Raw genomic sequence first — 26423 nt, forward strand, 5'->3', positions numbered from 1 at the left:
TTGTAATAAGAGAGGTCTCTTTTTAAGTTGGTGAAAGTCAGTGATGTTGGAATTATACCAAAGGAAACTATACCCTGTTGTTATATCCTGCACGTTTAAGGGTTGTTTTGCCAGATAAATCACGTAAATGGTTTAAATCAGTGACGGAGGCATGTCAATTTCTTGAAGACCTTGACTAGATTTCAACTGTTTAATAAATTTACTGCTTTCTCATGTTTGAATGTAGTTGTCTATTAGTTTAAAACTAATGGGTAGATTTGCCTCTAACGTTTGGGAATTCTTATTCTTGGTTGGATTACACCTGTATTTTTTTGGAGTATAGATGTTTATTCTGCTTTTATGTTAAGATTTCTTTTCTCTTATTATTTTATGTAAGTATCTTTAACTGTTCGTTTAACATTTTGACTTGGTGACTGATTGTTTTTTTTGAAATATTAATAAGATTGTATTTTGTTTCATTTTTCAAGATTTCGCCTTTCAAAATGTCTCGCAATGACTGTTTTTTTTCAATACAGGTGCACATTCCTTTATCCGAAATTCTGAAATCCAAAAAGCTCCGAAAACCGAAGTTTTTTTCGCCGACAGCTGACGTCACTCAGGTGTGATGTGGCAGCAGTAGCAGAGGCCGCTAGACGTCAGTTGTGGCTCAGCGCTCGTACTGGTTACACGTGCATTTGCTGTTCGCTGATATTTTGTGTTCACTGTTGACTTTGTGTTTAATTTCACTGTGAAGATATCAAAAAGAGCTTCAGATACCCCTACGGGTAACAATGAGAAAAAGAGAAGGAAGCATCTATCAATTTCAATAACGCAGAAAGTGGAGCTATTGCAGAAGCCAATCGTGGTGTATCTGTGCGGCATCTTGCTGAAGAAAATAGTGTCGGAACTACCACTATATATGATTTAAATAAACAGAAAGACAAGTTACTGAAGTTTTATAGTGACAGTGACATTGTACATTTATTCCAATAAGTCATTTACCATGTGTTTGATTCAGTTCATTTGAAGCTGTATATTTTTATGTTTTATTGAATGTTTTTGTTGGAAATAAAATTTCTTCTTGTCACTATTCCCAAAACAATACAGTATAACAATTATTTACAAAACATTTCCATTGCATTAGGTATTATAAGTAATCTAGAGATGGTTTAAAGTATACGGGAGGATGTGCGTAGGTTTGGTGCACCGCTGGGTCTAAAGTCCACTGCACTGAGGCAGGTTAAATAAGGGGCTTGAGCATACATGCTTTTTGGTATGTCTTAAAATCCTAATTTAAATGAATATAAATTGATAATGGTTGGAGACTTTAATTGTTGCTTGAATCCTTTGATGGATAGGTCTGCCCTCAATCAAATATCGCCAAACAAATCCACTATTTTTATTAACTCCTTTTTAGTTGATTCCGGAATCTTAGATGTTTGGAGGCTTTTACATCTTAATGAGAAAGAATTCTTATTTTTCTCCCATGTACGTATAGTTATTCAAGAATTGATTATTTTTTTATTGATTCTCGATTAGCTTTGTCTGTTATTGCACTTGAATATGATGCAATTACTATCTCTGATCATGCGCCTCTGAAACTATCAATTAAATTCACTAACATCATTTTTAGTGCTAGAATGGAGGTTCAATTCCACTTTGCTTCAGGATTCAAACTTTGACAATTTTATTAAAGAACAGGTTGCTTTTTTCTTTTCAACTAATTCTACGTCAGAAATTTCCAGTGGAATATTGTGGGATACTTTTAAAGTATATATTCATGGGCAAATTATTTCATATTCTGCTGGATTGAAAAAATGAATTAATAATGTAATATGTACATTGGTTGATAAGATTAAAGAAAGTGATAAAAAATATTCTGTTGCTCCTAATCTAGAACTCTATAAAAAGAGGGTTGAACTTCAGACGCAACATAATTTGTCATTAACTTTCCCGACTGAAAATCAATCTAAGAGTCAATTTTATATACATGGTGATAAATCGAGTAAATTATTGGCAGACCAACTGAAAGCTGCTTTGGCTAAACGTTTCATCAAAGTTGCTGGTGAACGCAGCAGGCCAGGCAGCATCTGTAGGAAGAGGTGCAGTCGACGTTTCAGGCCGAGACCCTCTCGGCCTGAAACGTCGACTGCACCTCTTCCTACAGATGCTGCCTGGCCTGCTGCGTTCACCAGCAACTTTGATGTGTGTTGCTTGAATTTCCAGCATCTGCAGAATTCCTGTTGTTGGCTAAACGTTTGATTAGTAAAGTTTCTAAATGGGATGATACTTTGATGGTTGATCATGATGAAATTAATAAATCTTTTCAAGAATTTTATACCTCTCTATATCAATTGGAATTTCCTGAGGAGTCTACCATACTGCATGAATTTTTAAGGAAATTGAACATTCCGAAATTACCACTTAATGAATGCTTAGAATTAGATGCATCCATTACGGAAGATGATATTAAGAAAGCAATTTTTTGCGACAAATACTGGAAAAGCACCAGGTTTGGATGGATTTACAGTTGAATTTTATAAATCTTTTTCAAATTTACTTTCACCATGGCTACGTAAAATTTTTAAGGATGCCTTACTTGTAGGTAAATTACCAAAATCCTTTTATGAAGCATCATTTCTTTAATTCCTAAAAAAGATAAAGACCTTACTGATTGTGCATCATATAGAACTACATCTTTGTTGAATGTAGATTCCAAAATTTTTTCTAAAATAACAGCAAATAGATTGGAAAAGGTACTGCCACAAATTATTTATGATGATCAGACAGGGTTTATTAAAAATCATTTTTCGTATTTCAATGTTAGCAGGTTAATGAACATTGTATATACTCCTTCATCTAAAGTTCCAGAATGTGTTATTTCGCTCAACGCTGAGAAGAGTGAATGGAAATATTTATTTAATGTGCTTGAGAGATCAATTTTAGCCCAAATTTTATTTCTTAGATTGAATTGATATATCATTCACCTTTGGCTTCCGTATTTACCAATAATCAGAGATTCCCCCTTTTTTAGGCTTTTCAGAGGTACTAGACAAGGTTGTCCGTTAAGTCCTTTGTTATTTGATATAGCTTTGGAACACTTGGCAATTGCCTTTTGTGATTCACCCAATAGATTTGGATTACTCATGGGAAGGAGACGTATAAGGTATCATTATATGCAGATGACGTGTTACTATATATCTCTAACCCAGAGAAATCCATCCCAGCAGATTTATCACTACGAGCTCAGTTTAGTCGTTTTTCTAGTTATAAACTAAATCTTAATAAGAGTGAGCTTTTTCCATTAAATATGCAAGTTCCAATTTATAGACAATTACCATTTGAAATAATTACTGGTTATTTCACTTATTTGGGTGTCAAAATTACTAAAAAATATAAAGATCTATTTAAAGTTAACTTTTTACCTTTAACTGACCATGTTAAGCAATTGTTTACTAAATGGTCCCCACTGTCCTTATCATTGATTGGTCGAATTAATGTTATTAAAATGACTGTTTTACCTAAATTTCTGTAGTTATTTCAAATGGTAACAATTATTATCTCTAAGTCCTTTTTTGATATAATTGACTCTAAAATGTCTTCATATATATGGCAGAATAGAAATCCTAGATTGAGTAAGAAATATCTACAGATATCAAAAAGGATAGTGGTTTAGCATTGCCGAATTTTAGATTTTAATATAGGGCAATTAAAATTTGATATTTAATGTTTTGGACACAAGATTGGGATGAAATTCATTTTCCACGATGGGTGAACCTTGAGAGTGAGTCTGTGCAGGGGTTCCCATTAGCTTCTATTTTAGGAGCTTCACTCCCCTTTGCATTAACCAAACTGAATAAATAATTAATCTAATAATTAAACATACAATACAAATATGGTTTCAATTTCACAAATTGTTTGGATTGAATGAATTTATTTTATCCAGTCCTATTATATCTAATTTTTTCTTTCAACTGTGACGCCAAATCCAAGTTATCAGACGATTGATGCTAATGGGAGAGATAAGGGTTACACTGGAGAAACATTGAAAATGTTAATGAGAGAGGAGAGAGAGATAACGGAAAAGAAACACAATTCAGAATATTGACAGACCGGTTGCTTTGAACCTGAACTGTTTGAAGTTTGATGGACAGGCGATACCCCAGCAGGGAGATAAAAAGAACAGGTTCACTAAGGCACGACACCACGAGATAACGAGACCCTGGAAGAGTGGTGTGCCCCCACAAGTTGGTGGGAGTTTGGAGGTCTGGCTTGCGGGAACCGACCATAGACTCACAGGGTGTAAAGGTACAATCGGCGGGAACCTGGTGTGTGTGTCTGCCCTTGCCTGGGTGCCGGGTTCACCGCGGAAGAACGGTCGTATCCGGAACGGAGGGGTCACAGTCGGTGACCACAGCGGGATAGAAGGCATAAAAGGGTCCGCCCGAAAACCAACTGTGAAGAACATCAAAGGTCTGCCTGAATCAAATTTGCATCCCCCCCTTTCTCTCTCTCTCTAACGGCACAACAGCGATTACTGCAAACTGTACTAAGCTGAACTGAACTCTGCGTCACTTAAGACTGATCATTTTATACCTAGACAGCGATAGAGCTTGGTTGATTCCTATTACCCTAGTTCTGTGTACATGTGTGTTTTATCATTGCTAACCTGTTGCATTTATATCCTTACGATTAGAGTACTGTGTTACTTATTTCTTTAATAAAACTTTATTAGTTCCTAGTAATCCAGACTCCAATGAGCGGTCCATTTCTGCTGGTTTGGCAACCCAGTTACGGGGTACGTAACACAACCTTCTGGAATTGATCAATCGTTTTCCTTATGGAAAACGGGGGGAATAGCAGGCTTTCGTGATTTATCCATGGATCATTGTTCATGTCCTTTGAACAATTATCTAATAAATATAAGTTGCCTAGTTCACAATTTTTAAGATATCTGCAGATTATAAGGTTTCTGAATGTTATTTTACCTAATTTTCCAATATTTCATCCAACTAATATTACAGAAAAATTTTTAGGTTTAAATCCCTATCAGAAGTGCTTAAAAGCAGTTTTGTATGATTTAATTACGAAAATACACTTAGGTACATCTGATAAAATAAAAAATGAATGGGAAAGAGAACTTCAGGTATCTTTACCTATAGAGAAATGGGAGAAAATTCTTCAGCTAGTTAGTACTTCCTCAATGTGTGCTAGACATACACTGATATAATTTAAAATAGTCCATAGGGCCCATATGTCTAAGGACAAACTAGCTCGTTTTTACCGACATATAAATCCCGTGTGTGACAGATGTAACTCTGAGGTGGCCTTGCTGACACACGTGTTTTGGTCTTGCACTCTTTTAAATAAATATTGGAAAGATATTTTTGATATTATTTCAACAGTTTTGCATATTAATTTAAAACCTCACCCTATTACTGCAATTTTTGGATTACCAGTGACAGATGTTGGTCATTTATCCTTCTCAGCTTGCTGTTTGATTGCATTTGTTACACTAATAGCTAAAAGATCCATCTTACTTAAATGGAAAGATTCTGATCCTCCTACTACTTCTCAATTGTTTTCTCAAACTATATTATGTTTAAACCTGGAAAAAAATAGGTGTGGTATGGTTGATTCTTCAGTTAAATTTGAAGAAACCTGGAGACCATTATTTTCATATGATGTAAGCTGTCCCTTACAGAACCCTTTTCTAAAATAATCTTTTGTTTATCTATGGAGGAGCGGAGTTAATGACAAATAATGTTCTTATCCGAGGGAATAGGACATCCCAGTCTTCGTTTTCTAGTTTAGAGGGTTCTTTATAAAACTCTTTTTTCATGTTTAATTACTCAGCGATTGGAAGGCTTGAATCGTATATTTTACTCAAATTACGTTTGTATATGTTAACCATTATCAATGTTACACCGATCTCTTTGTATCATTAGTATTGTTATGTATATTAATCCGAAATTTAATAAAAAGATTGAAAAAAAAAGAAAGTGTGTGTTGAAGAATATATTTTGCAAGTGAATCCAATATTTATTTTGGAACTTTTTAAATGGCACAGTACGTTAATAGACATTGATAATTGTGTAATTTTCCATAGTCTTCATGGCAAACGGACTAAGAAATGGGATGTGCAAATGGCCTGAAAAAGATAATTTTCTCAAAGTGGTAATACTGGCCGAACGGCTGTCTCCTGTGTCAGGAACAGTAAAATTTAGGACTAAATGAAGTTAAACCAGGCCAGCTATTACACAGTAATCTTACAACCCTGGATTATTTTGTAGGATGGAGAGACCCAAGGATAGAATTACATGTTCCTATGTTGACAGAGTAGTGAAGATGGCATTCAACACATTTGCCTTAATCAGAACAATATTTACGCAGTTTTGACCACCTAATTATAGAAAGAGTGTCACTGAGTTGGAGTTTAGGTTGAACCTGATTAGAAGGGAACCAATATCTCGCCAGCCCCTCTCAGGAGGGCTTAAACTAGGGACATGGTGTAGCAGATGGGAAAGATGAACCAAATGTAAATGTTAAAGTGAGAAAGTCACTGGGCAAGACATTTGGAGGCAAGACAGAGAGTGAGGATGGTCTAGTAGACTAAACTGTATTTACTGTAGTGCATGAAGCCCGATAGGCAAGGCATAATGAAGTCAGAACATGGAGCAGTACATTGGACTGAGATACTATCACCAGAACAGAAATATGGTTGAAGGAGAGGTCGACTGGCAACCCAATGTTCCTAGTACATGGTAGAGGTGGAAGTGGAGATAACAGAGGAGGGGGTGTTCCATTTTTGATTAGGGAAAACATCACATTGGAAGTGAGAGGAATATTCTTGGGAGATCATCCAGTGATTCAGATTTACTTATCAAGTATACATTGAAACATGTGGTGAAATGCGGCAATTGTGTTAACCAACACTATATGCGAGACTATCTTGATGGAATGGGGAAATATGAAGTGGTGATCAGTTTGATAGTACTATAGCCACCCCACCAAGAATTCACCAGAATCAGAGGATCAAATACATGGAGAGATTGCAGATCACTATGTGAATAAATCAGGCAGTGATAATGGATGATTTACATTGACTAGGAATACATGGGGCTTGGACGGGGAGAAATTCAGCAACTGTGCCCCAGAAACTTTATTCATACAATATCGAGAGCCCTGTTGGCAGCTGATGGTGTAACATCATTTTTAGATTGCTCCTATCATGTTTACTTAATTGTCTCCTACCAGTCTTTTTTTGAAACCTTATTATAATACTTTAATACTGCTTTACTATGGCTGGGAAAAGAACCAAAGCGTCTGCAAAAGAAAGAGAAACAGAAGATGAATCCCCAGTCACTTTGGAATCAATCAGTGATTTCCTTAATTGGCAAAAATCAGAATTTTCTGAGGAGTTTCAATGACTTAACGGCAAATTGGACACAATTCAACAAACTTTATCTGAGCATGAGGACCGAATTCAGGAAAATACTGCGAAGCTGATGACACTTGAAGAGGACGTTGACGATACAATTAAACTCTGCAAGGAGTTATCTTTACCCAATGATAAAATGCTGAAAAGGATTATCAGTCTCAAAAATAGAAACAGGAGAAATAACTTGCGAATTCTGGGTCTTGAAGAATCAACTGGAGGCGCTGACCCTACGAAGTTTTTCACAAACTTTCTGAAACAGCTTTTCCCTGCTTTATTCACTTCCGAGCCGAAGCTCGATCGAGCTTTTTGCTCTCCAACTTCGAAGCCATTGTCGTCAACGGTGAAACCCAGATCAGGCATTCTAAGCTTTCATGAATTTCGTACTAAGGACCTTTTAATTCGCCATACCTGTCGACAAGGAATGATCGATTTCCAAAATTACAAGGTTAGATTTGTGGTAGACTATTCGCCTGAAGTTATGGCTGATCGCATGAAGTATAAAAAAGTTATGTCGAAATTTTACAATAAAGGATATAAACCATCCCTTCAGTTCCCTGCCCGTCTCAGTATTGCTTTGAAGAACGGATTGCGAAAAAGAATAAAGTTGGTTGAAGAAGCAAAAGAGTTTCTGAAGGATGATGTCTTAAACTATTATATTTCTTATTTGATCAATTTTCTTCTGCTGTTAATATGAATATGAAATAAGGTTTCATTAAGCTTACGTTTTGGCTGTTCATATGTTGTCTTTTGTTATTTTTTTGATACTTTATTTTATCCCTTTTTGAGGCTTTATTTCAATACAGCTTTCTTTGAATTTGTTTAAACTGATCTTTTCATATTTTCGAATACTGAGTTTTTTTTTATATGTTGTGTCTTGGTAGGGATATAATGACCTTGCAGGACCGGAGTTTTTTCTGTCAACAGGAATTTTTTTTGGGGGGGAAACTCAGTTCTGAGCACGCTGACTGTCCATTGGTCAGCTTTCTTGCTTTGGGTGCGGGAGGAGAAGACCTATTTTTCTCTGGAAGCTGTGTTGAGTTGAATATATGATTGTTCGTTTGAATACCTTACCTTACAGTTTGCTTTCTAGTTTTAATAACTTATGGCCAGATCTTTTAAATACATGTTGATTGGTATTTAAAATGGTTCGAAATATTAACTTACTTAGTTTGAATATGAAAGAGCTGAATCACTCCATCAAAAGGAACAAAGTGTTTTGCTTATATTAAAAAATTAAAAGCACCCATTATTTTCTTACAAGAAACGCACATACGCAACTGCGATAGCTTACATTTTTTTACTCGGTGGAAGGGTATGAAATTCCATTCTTCAGTTAGAGCAAAATCACGTGGAGTTTCGATTTTTGTAGATAATACAGTTTCCTTTGTTCAGCATAAAGTTGTTTCGGACCCTAATGGTCAATTTGTTATTGTATCAGGGAGTTTAGACAGTAAATTGATTGCTTTTGCTAATGTATATGCCCCCAACGTAGAGGATCCAGGATTTTTTGAACGTCTATTTTCATTTTTACCAGATTTGTGTACTTACCCCTTTGTGATGGGAGGAGATTTTAATTGCTGGTTCGATCCAGTATTAGATCGCTCATCTATTAAGCCAGCTACACTTAATAAATCAGCTTTACTTATCCAATCCTTTCTAACTAAATGTGGTATAGTTGATGCTTGGCATTTTCTCCATCCAACGGACAGGGAGTATTCTTTTTTCTTTCATGTTCATCGTTCTTATACCAGGATTGACTATTTTTTTTATTGTTGGTCAAATGATTCCATTAGTTCAATCGATCGAATATAAAGAGATTGCTATTTCTGACCATTCTCCTGTACTTCTATCTTTAAATCTTCCTGGTCCTATTCCTATGAGTAGATTTTGGCGACCTAATTTAACTCTGTTATCTGATGAGGATTTTTAAAAATTTATGGAGAATCAAACTACCCTTTGTTTTAAAGAAAATACGTTGGAAGAGACATCTAGCCTTATTATATGGGATACTTTTAAAGCGTACATCCGGGGTCAAATTATTTCTTATACTGCAAACATCATTAAAAAAGTTAACAAAGAGAGAAATTAACTAGCTAATCAGTTAAAACAACTGGATCATAAATATGCATCGGTACCTAATCCTGAAAAATATAAGAGACGTATTGAAACTAAAACTAAATATGATCTTCTTTTAACGTATCCAATTGAAAGTCAACTTTTAAAAGATAGAAGTCAATTTTATATTCATGGAGATAAAACTGGTAAGCTACTGGCTAATCAATTGAAGCTATTTACAGCCAAGTGGAAAATTAAAGCAATATGTAAAATTAATGGGGACATGACAACTGACCACCTTGAAATTAATGACACTTTTAGGGAATTTTATTCTAAATTGTACAGCTCTGACTCTGTTAATGATAATATTGCAATGAATAATTTTTAGATCAATTAAATATTCCTAATTTTTCATTAGATGATCGTAGGCAATTGGATCAACCTATTTCCCAGGAGGAAATTGCTCAGGCTATTCGAGAATTGCATTCTGGGAAATCCCCAGGACTCGATGGATTCTCTGGGGAGTTTTACAAGGCTTTTTTTTTCCTCCTTGCTTATACCATACTTATGTTCTACCCTCACAGATTCCTTTAAGGTAGGAAGATTACCGCAGTCTTTTTACGAAGCTTCCATTTCGCTCATTCTCAAAAAGATTAAGAATCCTACTGAATGTTCTTCCTTTAGACCTACCTCTTAACTCAATTTTGATACTAAAATTGTATCTGAAGTGTTGGCTCGCAGACCTGAAAATAATATATCTTCTATAGTTTCGGATGATCAGACAGGATTTATTAAAAACCGATATTCCCATTTTAATATACAGCGTTTGTTAAATGTTATGTACTCTCCATCTTAGGAACTATCGGAATGTGTGAGATCTTTGGATACAGAGAAGGCTTTTGGCAGAGTTGAATGGAACTTTCTATTTACATCCTCAGGAAAATTCAATTTTGGACCTAATTTTATTCATTGGATTAAATTACTTTATTTATCTCCCTCCACTCGGGTTCTTACTAATTTTTAGAATTCTAAACCCTTTAAACTCCAGTGTGGAACTAGACAAGGTTGCCCTTTGAACTCTCTGCTTTTTGATTTGGTATTAGAACCCTTAGCAATTGCTTTTTGAGAGTCTAAAGGGATCACTGGTATTTTAAGGAGGGGTACTATTCATAAAGTGCCGCTCTATGCTGATAGCTTATTGCTTTTTATATCTAATGTAACAACCTCCTTACCATTTGTGCTCCATTTACTGACTAATTTTAGTCAGTTCTCAGGATATAAATTAAATTTACAGAAGAGTGAACTGTTTCTTTTAAACAATTTAATACCGACTGGTATTAACCTTCCTTTTAAAATTTTAAGAAAACAACTTACGTATTTAGGAGTAACAATTACTAAGAATTATAAAGATTTATTTAAGGAAAATTTTTAAAGTTTATTGAATTATGTTAAAAAAAACACTTTCTGGGGACTTCCACGTGCAGCTCAATGGAGTAATACATAAATTTTGTGGCTGCCTTTAATTCCTCCTTTTCCTCAGTTTAAACCTTGAATTTTTAACTTTTATTTCTTGGATCTTAGAGGGGAATAGTTGTCATTATGTCACAATCTTTAAGAGGTGGAAAGCAGCTTTCTGAATCCAGCAATGGAAAGGGAAAACTTTGAAAGAAAAATCGGAAGATATGCCTGTCTGGGCTGAGCGTTTGGAATGTGCGTTGATGGGTCTCGACAACAAAATAGACAATAACACTTCTGAGTTGAAGTCGTTCCGACAGAGCTTTCAGACTGTAGAGGAAAATATTATTTCCTTGACTACTGAGTTTAAAGAATCGAAATGTCAGATTGTGGATATTAACAGTCCGCTTGGAACAGGCTCAATGCAAAATTGTCGATTTGGAGGAAAATCTCGTTGGAATAACATTTGAATTGTTGGACTGAAGGAAGGATCTAAGAGTGGGAATTTATTGATTTTGCCAATTTGCTTCAATCTCTGTTTCCGGATATTCTACCTCAGTCCTCCGATATTGAAAGAGCTCACAGAATTTTCACTTCGAATTCTCAAATTTCAGGTAAAACTCGGCCAATTTTGGTTAATTTTCTTCGTTTTAAAGTTAAAGACCAAATCATAAAATGTGCAAGGAAACAGAGAGTTTTTAAATTTAAGGGTTCCAAGATTTGTTTTTACGAAGACTATCCACAGGAAGTTATGGAACAGCGGATCAAATTTGTTCCAGCTATGAAGATACCCCATGCAAATGGATTATTTCCATCGCTTCGCTACCCAGCCCAAATAAAATTATTTTCTAAAGATTCTACTCCGTGTTTTTTTGGATCCCCAAGCGGCATTGGACTATGTTAATTCTATCTTGGAGGTGGCTGAAGGATAGTAGGTTTGCTGAATTATTTTCTGAAAGAAAACAGGCTTTGAAGATTTCTGATGTGTTGAAGATATCTTTTGATCAATGGACTATTTAAAGAAGAGGTGAACTTCTTGGTTTGACTAATGAATGACTTTTCCGAAGTCTGTTTGGTATACGGAGTGAACTAACACAGCTGACAGATTGTTAACTGGTTTGATTATCTGTTTCTTTCTTCCTTTTCTTTCATTAAGTGATAGTTTTTATAGTTTATATAGACTTTTTCTTAATAGTGAGGAGTGTTTAGTAATAGATAATTAGCTTTAGTTTTTTTTGTTAAAATCGGGTAGTAAGTCAAAGGAATAATGGCATCGATTTTCTCTTGTTAGAGAGTATATTGTTTAGGTCCACACAAAATTATCTGCAGATGCTGGGGTCAAAGCAACACTCACAACACGCTGGAGGAACTGAGCAGTTCAGGCAGCATCCGTGGAAAAGATCGGTCGACGTTTCGGGCCGGAACCCTTCGACAGGACTCCTGACGAAAGGTTCCAGCCCGAAACGTTGACCGATCTTTTCCACGGGTGCTGCCCGACCCGCTTAGTTTCTCCAGTGTGTTGTGAGTGTTGTTTAGGTCTAATAGTATTGCTTTGATGTCTCTGGAGACTGTTTTTGCATCCTCTAGTTTATTTTCAATGATTAAGTATAAACATCTTTTTTTTCTCTGTTGGGCTTTGTTATCTTAGGGTCTTCTGTTTTCTTTGTAAAGGGGAGGGAGGAATTAAGAGAAAAAACTTTTAAATCACTATTTAAATTGAGCGGCATGCGGAGTTCCGCTTCTTTTTTGTTTCTCTGGGGATGCATTCCAGCTTATTCTCTCTTTTTGCCAGATTTCTACCTTTTGGGATGGTGGGAGGATTGGGGGCAGTTTTGTATTTTGGGGTTTATCATGGGAGTTTTTTTTCAGTTTTTTACATACATCCTGTATTTTTTCCCATTATGGAGTTTTGGAGCATGCATGTTTTCTACATGGTTATACTCATCACCGCCATCTTTGATTAGCCCGCGATGGTATGCGTGTACTTTCGTGTTAAAAACAATATTCTATGGTAGTTAAACAGATAAGCGTTATTAGTTGGAACGTATGTGGCTGGAATCACCCTATTAAGTGAAAGAAGACCTTTAAAAATATTAATCGATTCCAGCCCGATATAATTTTTGTTCAAGAAACGCATATCAGAATGGGCGATCAAAATAGATTTTTTAAAACATGGAAGGGCCTTCAATATCATGATACTTGTCAAAATAAAACAAAGGGAGTATCTATTTTTATTAAATCTAATATTTCATTTATCCAAGAAGACATCGTCTCAGATATCAATGCTAGATTTTTAATTGTTAAAGGAACAATTTGTAATAGAAAAATTGTCCGGGTTAATCTATATGGACCTAATGTAGATGATCCTTCTTTTTTAAAAATGTATTTGGTTTATTACCAGACTTAAATGAATATATGCTGCTGATGGGAGGTGACTTCAACGGTTGCTTAAATCCTTTGATTGACAAAGAGTTCAACCAATCAGCAGCTTCTGAGTTGTTCAGCATCACTTATTAATTCCTTTTTAATTGATTATGGTTTGATTGAAATTTGGAGAAATCTACATCCTAATGATAGAGATTATTCCTTTTATTCACACGTTCATAAAAAATATTTGATAATTGATTATTTTATAGCTGATTTCCGATTTTTGTCCAAGGTCCAGAAATGTGAATATGATGCTATTGTTGTTTCGGATCATGCACTTTTAAGCTTAACGTTTGAATTGAATGATGTTAGTAATGTAAACTTGCCTTGGCATTTTTCAGAAAATTTATTACAAGGTTTGGACTTAGTCAAATTTATAGAGACCCAGATAAAAGATTTTTTTCTTTTTAATAATATGGGAGATGTGTTGAAATTGATTATATAGGATACATTTAAAGCACATTTGCAAGGTCAGATAATCTCCTATTTGGCTAAGCTTAAGAAACAGACAAAAATAGAATTAGATAGGATTTCAAAACAAATTAAAGTCCTGGATAACACTTATGCAGTTTCTCCTAATATTGATTTACTTAAACCAAGGGTTGAACTTCAATCACAATATAATTTACTATTAACTTATCCTATTGAAAGAAATTTGCTTAAATTAAAAAGTCAATTTTATGTGTTTGGACATAAAAGTAATAAGCTATCAGCATCCCAACTAAAGGCAGTTAGAGCTAAAAGACAAATTTTAAAAATTCGTAAGGGAGATGGTAGTTTAGCTTGTAATTATGAAGATATTAATAAAATTTTTCAAGACTTTTACAGTGAACTCTATAAATCTCAGTTTCCAGCTGATCCTTCTAAAATGAATGCCTTTTTACAAATGATTGATTTTCCTAGAATATCTGTTGAAGATCAAACTCTTGATACTTCTTTTACTGAAAAAGAAATTCAGAAAGTTATTCTTTCAATGCAATCTGGTAAAGCTCCTGGATTGGATGGTTTTTCTGTAGGATTTTATAAAAAATTTGAAGAATTGCTTACTCTTTATAAGTTGGAAACGCTTAAAGATTCTTTTCTATCTCTTTAGTTCTCAAGAAAGATAAAGACCCTACTGATTGTGCTTCATATAGACCTATCTCATTATTAAATGTAGATGCTAAAATTCTTTCAAAAATAATGGCTAATCGTTTGGAGAATATACTAGCTAAAGTGATTTCTCAGGACCAAACAGGTTTTATAAAAGGTCGTTATTCCTTTTCTAATACTCGGAGACTGTTAAATGTTATATACTCATCCCTTTCGAAGACTCCCCAATGTGTTGTTTCTCTTGACGCTGAAAAGGCATTTGGTAGAGTTGAATGGAAATACTTACTTAATGTTTTAGAGAAATTTAACTTTGGTACTAATTTTACTAAGTGGATTAGAATGATATATAAAAGCCCTATTATTAGTAATAGTTGCGGATCCCCCTTTTTTTGACTTTCGCGGGGTACGAGACAAGGATGTCCGTTAAGTCTTTTGTTACTTAATTTGTTGTTGGAACCTTTGGCTATTGCACTTCGTGAAGCTAAAGATATTCAAGGAATTTCCATAAATGGGACTATTCATAAGACTTCCCTTTATGCTGATGATCTCTTAGTTTATGTTTCAAATCCTGAAGAATCCATTCCTAGTTCATTGAAATTATTAAATGAATTTGGAAAGTTTTCAGGATATAAATTAAATCTGCATAAAAGTGAATTATTTCCTCTTTGGCGAGAGGAGAAGATGGCAGCGCGACGCAGCGCGCGTAGCCTCTCTGGTGAAATGATATTGTATTGTTAAATAGGGGCATTGCACAATTCTGATTTGATGGAGCCAGCCGTGAGAGCACGGAGGAACATCTGGAGTAACTTCTGAAATGCCCCGTTCACTGCCGCTGCTACTGTGCGATCGAGAATCTCTGGATGGAAGGCCCCAAAATCCTCGGCTTTGCCTGCTGCTGGCAGCCGGGGCTGGGATCGAAGCGTTCGGCAGAGATGGTGCTCGGTGTCAGAGGGCTGGTCGGAGCTTGAAGTTTTCGGACGACTCAGAGTCGGACTGGGTCGGGTCTGACAGGGAGAATTTTCTTCCCTCTCCAGTCTGCGTGAGATGTGGGACTTTCGAGAGACTTTGAACTTTTTACCGTGCTAATGGCCTATTCTTCATCAAGTTACGGTATTGCTTGCACTGCTGTAACTTAATGTTATAATTATGTGGTTTTTGTTAGTTTTTCAGTCTTGGTCTGTCTTGTGTTTCTGTGATATCACACCGGAGGAATATTGTATCATTTCTTAATGCATGCATTACTAAATGACAATAAAAGAGGACTGCGCGTCCTCATAATCTAATCTAATCTAAATGATTCTGCTTCTATATATGATGACATTCCTTTAAAAGTTACGGATTCTTTCAAATATTTAGGTATTATCATCATTAAAAATTATGGAGACCTTTATAGAGTTAATTTAGTTCCCTCAGTGGATTTTATGAAGCAATTATTTTCCAGATGGAATCCACTTACACTTTTGTTAGCCTGTTGAATTCATGCAGTTAAAGTGATGATTTTACCAAAATTTTTAATATGTATTTCAAAATATTCCTTTTTTTAACTAAGAAGTCTTTTGATCAGGTTGATTCTATTATTTCATCTTTTGTTTGGAATAATAAAAGACCAAGAATTGGAAAATATCATTTACAAAAATTAAAAATGGATGGAGGTCTTGCTTTGCCTAATTTAAGAATGTATTATTGGGCAGTTAATATACGCTATGCGTGTTCTTGGTTATATTGGACCAATAAAAATGAACGACCACCATGGGTTGATCTGGAATTGAAAGCTGTGAAACAATTTTACTTAACTTTGTTATTAGGAACCTCTTTACCTGTACAATTAGCCAAAATTTCTATTCTAAATATATATTCTATGATTAAGCAGCCATTACGAATTTGGTATCAGTTTCATAAGTTTTTTAATCTTAAAAAATTTAACCTTCTTAATTTAATTTATTGTAACTACTTATTTAAACCTTCACTTAGTGATCCTACCTTTTCTCTTTGGAGGAATAAAGGAATTTATTCCTTCATGGATCTGTTTCAAGAAGGCCGATTGATGTCCTTTGAGAAATTAGTAACTAAATATTCTCTCTCATACTCACACTGCTTGCAATATCTTCAGGTCAGACATTTCTTACAAGAATATTTAAGTAATTTTTCATATATACAAGATTCTGACCTGTTAGACATTATTTTAAAAATGAATCCTTTCGTGAAAGATTTCATTGGGAAAATTTTTAATTTACTATTACAACAGGATAATTATTCTTTACTTAAGATTAAGCAAGATTGGGAAAGAGAGCTTAACATGACCTTGATAACAGTGGATTGGTTGCGAATTTTGAAGTTGGTTAACTCTTATTTGATTTGTGCCAGTCACTCTCTAATTCAATTTAAAATGGTACATCGTTATTACTTGACAAAGGAGAGACTGTCTAAAATATTTCCTAATGTTAATAGTCAGTGTGATAGATGTAAAACTGAGACAGCTACATTGACACATATGTTTTGGTCGTGTTCTGCATTGAAACAGTTTTGGAAATCTATTTTTTACAATTTCTAAAGCTTTAAAAATTAATTTACAACCTAATAAATCGACAGTTTTGTTCGGTATAATCCCTCAATATATTCATGGTGCTTCTATATCAGACCAACATGTAATTGCATTTGTCACATTATTGGCCAGAAAGGCTATTTTATTAAAATGGAAAGATGCTTCTGCTCCAACTTTGAAACAATGGTTTTCTCAGCTGATGTTATGTCTTAGTTTAGAGAAAATCAGAAGTCGAACTTTTGATCCTTGCTTTGACTTTGAGAAAAGCTGGGGCTCTTTTGCCCGCTACTATCATTTGATTTGAGTCAATTAAGATGGTCCCTTTCTGATTCTTGTGTAAATGGATTTGGTTGGCGGATTGATGTCTTTCTTTTATGGAAGCTTGTATGGCGTATAGCTCCGGGTTTGTGCTCCAAATGGTTTTTTTCGCTAGTAGGGTTTTTTTTGTTTTAGTTAGCAGGGGTTCTTTTTCCTTCTTTCCTTTTTCCAAAAAAAAATAGCTTTAACATTTTGTTTTTTCTTATTATTATTGATAAAGGTTTTCCCTGCCATCCAAAGGTAGAACGTTCCTATGAAATGGTTCGTAAGCCGAAATGACATAAAGCGAAGAAGCAATTACCATTTATTTATATGGGAAAATTTTGTGAGCGTTTGCAGACCCAAAAATAACCTACAAATCATGCCAAATAACACATAAAACCTAAACTAACAGTAACGTATAGTAAAAGCAGGAATGACATGATAAATACACAGCCTATATATGGTAGAAATACTTTTCCACAATCACTGCCTGAACTGTTCTCCGTAGCGAAAATCTCACGCAAGCGCCATCGGCAAAAACACGGCACAAGCGCTCTCCAGTAACCTTTAAGCTCTGAAGCTGCCAAATCATACCAAATAACACGTAAAAATACACAGCCGATATAAAGTAGAAATAATGTATGTACAGTGTAGTTTCACTTACCGGAATTGGGACAGCGCCAAGCACACTGATGATGGTGTGTTAGGCTGAGCGGTCGGAGATTGGGGTGGTGCAGTGGCCCCCACCCTCCAGGCCACCGACCGATACCGATCCACGAAGCAAGCAGGGGTCCAGCGGTAGCCGGGACACATCCAGCACATCTTTAAGAAAAAAGCCGAAATAAACAACCTAATTAATTAGGTGCTGCCCAACACGTAATTGTCAGCCCAGATCAGAGGCGATGCAATCGGCACTGATCTGGGCCGACAATTATGTGCTGGGTGGCACCTAATTAATTAGCATGTTTATTTTGGCTTTTTTCTTAAAAATGTGCTGTGTGCCTCCCGGCTACTGCTGCATTCTCCGCGAATCGGTATGTGTCTGCAGCCCGGGGGCTGGGGTGGTGGGACACTGGGGTGTCATCTCGTCGTCGATCAGGGCAGGCAGGTCATCTTCTTCTATCTCTGCCTGCCTTGATGTCAAAGGTCGAGGTTCATCGTCTGTTGTGGCTGATGTGGAAGGCTTGCTTGACTGTTGAGCCTCGCGCATTTTTCTATCATACAGTTCTTCGTAAGGACTCAAACCATCTTGCAAATATGCCCAAACTGACGTACCCTTTCAAAATTAAAGTCGTACTTTATCATTACTCATTTGGTTTCGATTGTTATCCTTTCCTCTTCCAATTGCATCAGCTCTTCATCTATCAGTTCTTGGTCATGCGATGCCAAAAACTTCTTCAACATCATCTTCCTCAACTTCCACAAGCCAAACTCACTTTGTCCTAACTTCGTTCACCACGATCAAAACGCTGAATTATGTCTAGTTTTACGCTAAGTGTAACACTCTGACAAGCTCTTTTAGGCTTTTCCGATACCATAGAACTCATCTTGCTAATGGCTGCTCACAGGCATGTGTTAAAGCAATGCCAGCTAGAATGCAGTTCCGAATCCTGGGGAGAGCGGCTGCTCGGGGCACGCGCTGATTTTTTTATTGTGCGCTGATTTTTTTTCACGCGCTGATTTTCTTCGTAACAGTGAAAACACCTTCTGTTAGCGAAAACAGGGTATTAATGTAGGTCTTTCGTAACAGTGAGGTTTCGTAAAGCGAACGTTCGAAAAGCGGGGGACACCTAAATATTGTTTAGCTTGGTTGATAGTTTAACTCTTATTGTACATATTGATATGTTGACTTGATTACTTCAATGTATTTCTTTGTTGTTGATTTTCAATAATAATTAATAAAAAGATCTAAAAATGAAAATGAAAAAAGCACTTTCTAGTTGGTTGCCTCTCTCTTTATCACTGATTGGCCGAATCAATTCTATTAAAATGAATCTTACCTAAATTTATATACCTTTTTCAAGCTGTGCTTGTTTTTATTCCTAAATCTTTTTTTGACTCCTTGCATTCAATTCTTTCTTCCTATATATGGAAGAATAAAAAACCTCGTATAAATAAAGCTCACCTTCAAAAAAACCAAACAGAACAGAGGACTTGCCTTACCCAATTTCAGGTTATATTATTGGGCAGTTAATATACGTAATATTACATTCTGGATATATTTCATTAACCACAAGAATTGTCCTACATGGGTTTCTGTGGAAGTCAACTCTGTTACAAAATTTTCCATTATTTCTTTACTTGGATCCTCGCTTCCTTTATCTTTAAATAAACTAATTGTCAATGTGGTGGTTAAACATACATTGAGGATTTGGTTACAGTTTAGAAAACATTTTGGTTTATTGTGATTCTCCCTCTCAAGTCCCATATTTTCTAATTGTTTTTTTAAAACTATCTTTAATTGACTTACCTTTTAAAGAATGGGATAGATTGGGTATTAAACGATTTCAGGATTTGATTGATGGAGGGAATCTCTATTCTTTTGTGCAACTTTCAACGAAATTTAACCTTTCCAACACTCACTTTTTTCGATACTTACAGAGTAGAGATTTTTTAAGATCTCAATTACCTACATTTCCTACAAGTCCAGATAAGAATATAATAGATACAATTTTTAATCTGAAACCCTTTGATAACAGTTCAATATCTTACATTTATGGTCTACTGTTGGGAAGGAAAAAGGCTTCTTTAAAATTGATTAATTCTTCATCATTATGTGCTTGTCATTCTTTATTACAATTCAAAGTGGTACATAGAGTTGATATGTCTAAAGACAAGCTTTCTCGTTTCTACACAGATAATTCCCCTTACTGTGATAGATGTAATAATGGAGTGGCCACACTAACTCATATGTTTTGGACATGTCCGGGCCTTGAAAAATTCTGGAAAGATGTATTTCAAACGTTTTCTGCACTTTTCAATGTCAGCTTTAAGCCCAATCCTTTGACTGCCTTGTTTGGTATTGTTGAGGATAGTGCAACAAAATTGAAGCCATCTAGTTTGCGGGTATTGGCTTTTATGTCTCTTATGGTCAGAAGGGCGACCTTGCTCATGTGGAAGGTGGCCGCCCCGCCCACGCATGTTCAACGGCTATCTGTCGTTATGTTGTGCCTTGATCTAGAGAAGATTCATTGTTCGATTTCTGATTCTAAACATAATTTTCAAATGTTATGGGGACCCTTTCTGAATTACTTTCACAATCTTTGAACTGTTATTAAAGTATGGATCTGAGCCATTATTATTATAATTTCATATGGTACGGTATTTTTCTTTTTTCTTCTTTTTTTTTTACCAACCAGCTCATTTTGGTAGGGGGAGGTAGATCTTTCTAATAAAATACAATTATTTTATGCTATTTCATTTCATAATTCAATCTTTTTTTCTACATAATTGATTTGGAATATGGATTACTGTGATCATATTACTGTGATTTAAACGTAATGTAATTTGTATTATTTACTTCTATCCTTATGAATTGTGTATTTGTATTCATGGAATTTATATACTATCAATAAAAATATTGAAAAAGAAGAAAACAATATCTAGGTGGTCTTACACTGAACCTCCTGTTGGGTATTGAGGCAGGGCAAATGACTAAAGTATCTGGGAGGGGGAACACTTTGGGGCTAATGAGAATAATCTTCTTAATTTTAAAATCACCATGGAAAAAGATAGGACTAGTACATGAGTTAAAGTCCAGAATTGGGCCAAGGCCAATTCTGAAGACAGTTGACTGGAATTTGCAGAGGTAGATTGGGAAGGGCAGGTAAAGGGACAGCTGGCAAGTAGGAAGGTTTTAAAAAGTGAGACAGGACAAGATGGGTCAACAAGTTCCTGAGGGAGTGAAGGGCAAACGTGACAGAATTAGGGAACCCTGAATAAGACCAGAAGACATAGGAGCAGAATTAAGCCATTCAGCCCATCGAGTCTGCTACACCAGTTCATAATGGCTGATCCTGGATCCCATTCAACCACATACACCTGCTTTCTCGCCATGACCAATCAGAAAACTGTCAATTTTCGCTTTAAATAGGCCCATGGTCTTGGCCTCCACAGCTGTCTGTGGCAGAGCATTCCACACATTCACTACTCTCTGGCTAAAAAAAATTCCTCCTTACCTCTGTTCTGAAGGGTCACTCTCTCGATTTTGAGGCTGTACCCTGTAGTTCTGGATATCCCCACCATAGGAAACATCCTCTCCACACCCACCCTATCTAGTCCTTTCAACATTCCATATGTTCCAATGAGATTCCCCCCCACCCACCTTGCATTCTTCTAAATTCCTGAGAGTACAGCCCCAAAGCTGCCAAACACTCCTCATACATTAACTCCTTCAATCATGGAATCATCCTCATGAATCTCCTCTGAACTCTCTCCAACGACAGCACATCATTTCTGAGATATGGGACCCAAAGCTCTTAACAATACTCCAAATGCAGCCTGACTAGTGTCTTATAAAGCCTCAGCATTATCTCCTCGCTTTCATATTCTATTCCCCTCGAAATGAATGCCAATATTGCATCAGTCTTCTCTACAACAGCCTCAACCTGAAAGTTAACCTTCTGGAAGACCTGCACAAAGACTCCCAAGTCCCTCTGTACCTCTGATGTTTGAATTTTCTCCCCATTTAGATAATAGTCTCCACTTTTGTTCCTTTTGTCAAAATGCATTATCATACATTTCCCAACACTGTATTCCATCTGCACTTTTTTGCCCAATTTTCCAATTTGTCTAAGTCCTTCTGCAATCACATTGCTTCCTCAGCACTACCTACCCCTCTACCTATCTTTGTATCATCTGCAAACTTTGCCACAATTCCATTATCTAAATCATTGACAAACAACGTGAAAAGTAGTGATCCCAATACTGACCCCTGAAGAACACCACTAGTCACTGGCAGCCGACCAGAAAAGGCCTCCTTTATTCGCACTCGCTGTCTCCCGCCTGTTAGCCATTCCTCAATCCATGACAGTATCCTTCCTGTATTGCCATGGGATTTTGTACTGTTAAGCAGCCTCAGATGGGACCTTATCAAATGACTTCTGAAAATCCAAGTAAATGACATCCACTACCTCTCCTTTGTCCACACTGCTTGTTACTTCCTTAAAGAACTTTCGCAGATTTTTTAGGCAAGATTTCCATTCACAGAAACCATGCTGACTTTGACTTTTTTATCATTAGTCTCCAAGTACCCCAAAACCTCATCCTTAATAATGGACTCCAACAATTTCCCAGCCACTGAGGTTAGGCTAACTAGCCTATAGTTTATATATAGGTCCTCACCTACCACCCCACCAGCCTCCGGGTCCCACATATTATTCTCCGTAACTTCCGCCACCTCCAACTGGATCCCACCACTAAGCACATCTTTCCCTCCCCCCCTCTCTGCTTTCCGCAGGGATCGCTCCCTACGCGACTCCCTTGCCCATTTGTCCCCCCCATCCCTCCCCATTGATCTCCCTCCTGGCACTTATCCTTGTAAGCGGAACAAGTGCTACACATGCCCTTACACTTCCTCCCTTACCACCATTCAGGGCCCCAAACAGTCCTTCCAAGTGAGGCGACACTTCACCTGTGAGTCGGCTGGGGTGATATACTGCGTCCGGTGCTCCCGATGTGGCTTTTTATATATTGGCGAGACCCGACGCAGACTGGGAGACTGCTTTGCTGAACATCTGCGCTCTGTCCACCAGAGAAAGCAGGATCTCCCAGTGGCCACACATTTTAATTCCACATCCCATTCCCATTCTGACACGTCTATCCACGGCCTCCTCTACTGTAAAGATGAAGCCACACTCAGGTTGGAGGAACAACACCCTTATATTCCGTCTGGGTAGCCTCCAACCTGATGGCATGAACATCGACTTCTCTAACTTCCACTAATGCCTGACCTCCCCCTCGTACCCCATCTGTTACTTATTTTTATACACACATTCTTTCTCTCACTCTCCTTTTTCTCCCTCTGTCCCTCTGAATATACCCCTTGCCCATCCTCTGGGTCCCCCCCCCACCTTGTCTTTCTTCCCGGACCTCCTGTCCCATGATCCTCTCGTATCCCTTTTGCCAATCACCTGTCCAGCTCTTGGCTCCATCCCTCCCCCTCCTGTCTTTTCCTATCATTTTGGATCTCCCCCTCCCCCTCCCCCTCCAACTTTCAAATCTCTTACTCACTCTTCCTTCAGTTAGTCCTGACGAAGAGTCTCGGCCTGAAACGTCGACTGTACCTCTTCCTAGAGATGCTGCCTGGCCTGCTGCATTCACCAGCAACTTTGATGTGTGTAGTCTATAGTTTCCTTTCTTTTGCCTTCCTCCTTTCTTAAAGGGAGGGGTGACATTTGCAATTTTCCATTCCTTGAAACCATGCCAAAATCAACTGGTTCTTTAAAGATCATAACCAATACATCTGCTATCGCTTCAGCAACGTCTCTCAGGACTCTGGGATGTAGTCCATCTGGTCCAGCTGACTTATTCACCTGAAGACCTTTGAGTTTGCCTAGCACTTTTTCCTTTGTAATAGCAATGGCCCTCACTTCTGCTCCCTGACACTCACGAACCTCTGGCACACAGCTAGTGTCCTCCACAGTGAAGATTAATGCAAAGTACTCATTAAGTTCATTTGCCAATTCTTTGTCCCCCATTACTTTGTAAACTTAAAAAAGTTGCCGGACCAATAATCACATCACACAGTTATTACTTTAACCTCTTCACCAGTTTATTGTGCTCAGTTCAGCTGGCGAGAAAGACTCGGAACCAGTTAGACAGAGACTCTTTCTCTCTCTCTCTCTCTTAGAGGCTCAGATGAGCTTTCTGATTTTAGAACAGAAATGCTATAATATATAGAATGAGCAGACAAAGGTATGTCAAGGTCAGTTAGAGTGAAACCCAATTACTTTGATAAGACAGTCCACTAAATTACTGGTTTTAATTACAGACAAATTCTTGCCCTATCCGTAAAACTTGAACAGACAAAGGTGGAAACATAGATCAATATGTGAACTCATAAGACATAATGTATGCAGCATGTGTGAATACAGCCCACAGATTGTTCTCAAAGGGACAGCTGTGAATTGTTAAAAAAAAACACTGAAGGCAGTTTTTTCAGTCAAGAACAGTCTCTCCAACTTTTCACAGAAGAGAGCAAACGCAAGCTGGCACCTAATTTTAACCTGCTATTTACCAGAATCAGAGAATCATTTCTTACTTCCCCAACACCCTTAAACTTTATCAACTTCCTCACCAGGATCATTTTCCAGTGGTCCAATATTAACTCTCACCTCTCTTTTATTCTTTATATAACTGAAAAAATCTTTTAGTAATCTGCTTAATATTTTCGGCTAGCTTGTCTTCATAGTTCATCTTTTCCTTTCTTATGGCTTTTTAGTTGCCATTTTAAAACGTTCCAATCACCCAACTTCCCACTCACTTTTGTGGCCTTATATGCCCTTTCCTTGGCTTTTACGCAGTCCTTAACTTCCCTTGTCAGTCACGGTTGCCTACCCCTGCCATTTGAGAACAACTTCTTCTGTGGGATATGTCTATCCCGTGCCTCTGCTCTGTTGTCATTCCCGTCAGTATCCCCCTCCAAAACACCCAGGCAAGCTCCTCTCTCATGCCTCTGTAATTCCCTTTATTCCATTGCGATACTGATACATGTGAGTTATGCTTCTCCCTCTCAGATTGCAGTATGAATTCAATCATATTATGATCATGGAATCCTAAGGGTTCCTTTACCTTAAGCTCCCTAATAAAATCTGGATTATTACACGGCACCCAATCTAAGATGGGCTTTCCCTGAGTAGGCTCAAGGACAAGCTACTCTAAAAGCCAACTTGTAGGCATTCAACAAATTATTTCACTTGCGATCTGACACCAACCTGATTTTCCTAATCCTCTTGCATATTGAAGTCCCTAATTACAAATGTGGCATTACCCTTATTACATGCCTATTCCAGCTCCCTTTACAATCAACCCCATATCTGGGCTACTGTTTGGCGGCCCATATATGATTCCCATAATTTTTTTTTACCCTTGCAGTTTCTTAACTCCTCCCACAAAGATTCAACATTCTCTGGCCCTATGTCACCACTTTCTAAAGATGTAATTCCACCTCTTACCAGCAGAGGGATATTGCAGCTCAGGTTAGGAAAAAAATACGGGCATATGGAAGGCAGAAGCACCCACTGAGGAATGTCAGAGATGTAAGAGTGTATGAAGAGGGGAAACAGGAGTGCAAGATAGGGACATGAGGTAGCTTTGGTGAATAATTCTAAGAGCCTCTACAAGTATATGAAAATCAAAAGGGTAACTACGGAGATTAACGGTCCCCTTAAGGATCAATGTGGTCATCTATATGTGGGGCTGCAGGAGATGAAGACTGCAAAGTTAGATGAATACAGTATTTCTCATTTGTATTTACTGTACTGGGGAGAAGATTATAGAGGTTAAGAAGTGAACGACACGAACAGTTATGTGCTTAAACACAAACTACATTAGAAAACGAGAGGTGCTGGTGGTGTTAAAGCACATCAAAGTGAATAAATTCCCAGGCCTGATCAAGTGTATTGTGTGAAGCTTTTGAAGAAATTACCGGGGCCTTGGTAGAGATATTTGCACCAACGTTAGAACAATATCATTAAATATTAAGAATGGTGTTTAGTTTTACCTTCCACATCTGCTCTCCATCTTTTCTCCCCCTTTTGCTGCATCTTAAAATCCGCCCAAGTCAATTCCTGGTGCAGGTTGTGAATCTGAAACACCGGCCACCCCTCTGCCTCCATAGGTGTTGCTGGATCCGCTAAATTCCTCCGGGAGTTGGTGTTTTGCTCCAGATGGAAGCTTTTTGGCCCTTCTCCCTTTTCTATCTCCACCAATGCTGCCTGAGCTGCTGAGCATTTCCAGTACTTTGTTTTTAATTTTGGAAAAAAATCATTCTCAACACTGCAGTTGGAGGAATCCTGTTGGAAGAAGGGAAGCAGGGATTATGAAGTCAGTTCTCTCTCAACTAAAACTACGCTGTTCTGCGAAGTTACACGCACGCTGTTCTGATTTCTATCTGAGAAGGGCCCGAAGAAA

At 37.1% G+C, this 26423-nt stretch overlaps 2 long non-coding RNA genes across 2 annotated transcripts in view; one reads left to right on the forward strand and one right to left on the reverse strand.

Moving 5' to 3' along the window:
* Positions 1-1006, forward strand: part of LOC140188377 (uncharacterized) — a 106986-nt gene extending 105980 nt beyond the window's left edge. The window contains exon 4 of the long non-coding RNA XR_011883292.1: positions 516-1006. This is a non-coding gene — a long non-coding RNA (uncharacterized lncRNA). The remainder of the gene's footprint in view (positions 1-515) is intronic.
* Positions 1-26381, reverse strand: part of LOC140188378 (uncharacterized) — a 45833-nt gene extending 19452 nt beyond the window's left edge. Inside the window, exon 1 of the long non-coding RNA XR_011883294.1 lies at positions 26014-26381. This is a non-coding gene — a long non-coding RNA (uncharacterized lncRNA). The remainder of the gene's footprint in view (positions 1-26013) is intronic.
* Between the last annotated feature and the right edge of the window lie 42 nt (positions 26382-26423).

This window comes from Mobula birostris, chromosome 26 (genome assembly GCF_030028105.1).
Source record: "Mobula birostris isolate sMobBir1 chromosome 26, sMobBir1.hap1, whole genome shotgun sequence".
Lineage (NCBI taxonomy): Eukaryota > Metazoa > Chordata > Chondrichthyes > Myliobatiformes > Myliobatidae > Mobula > Mobula birostris.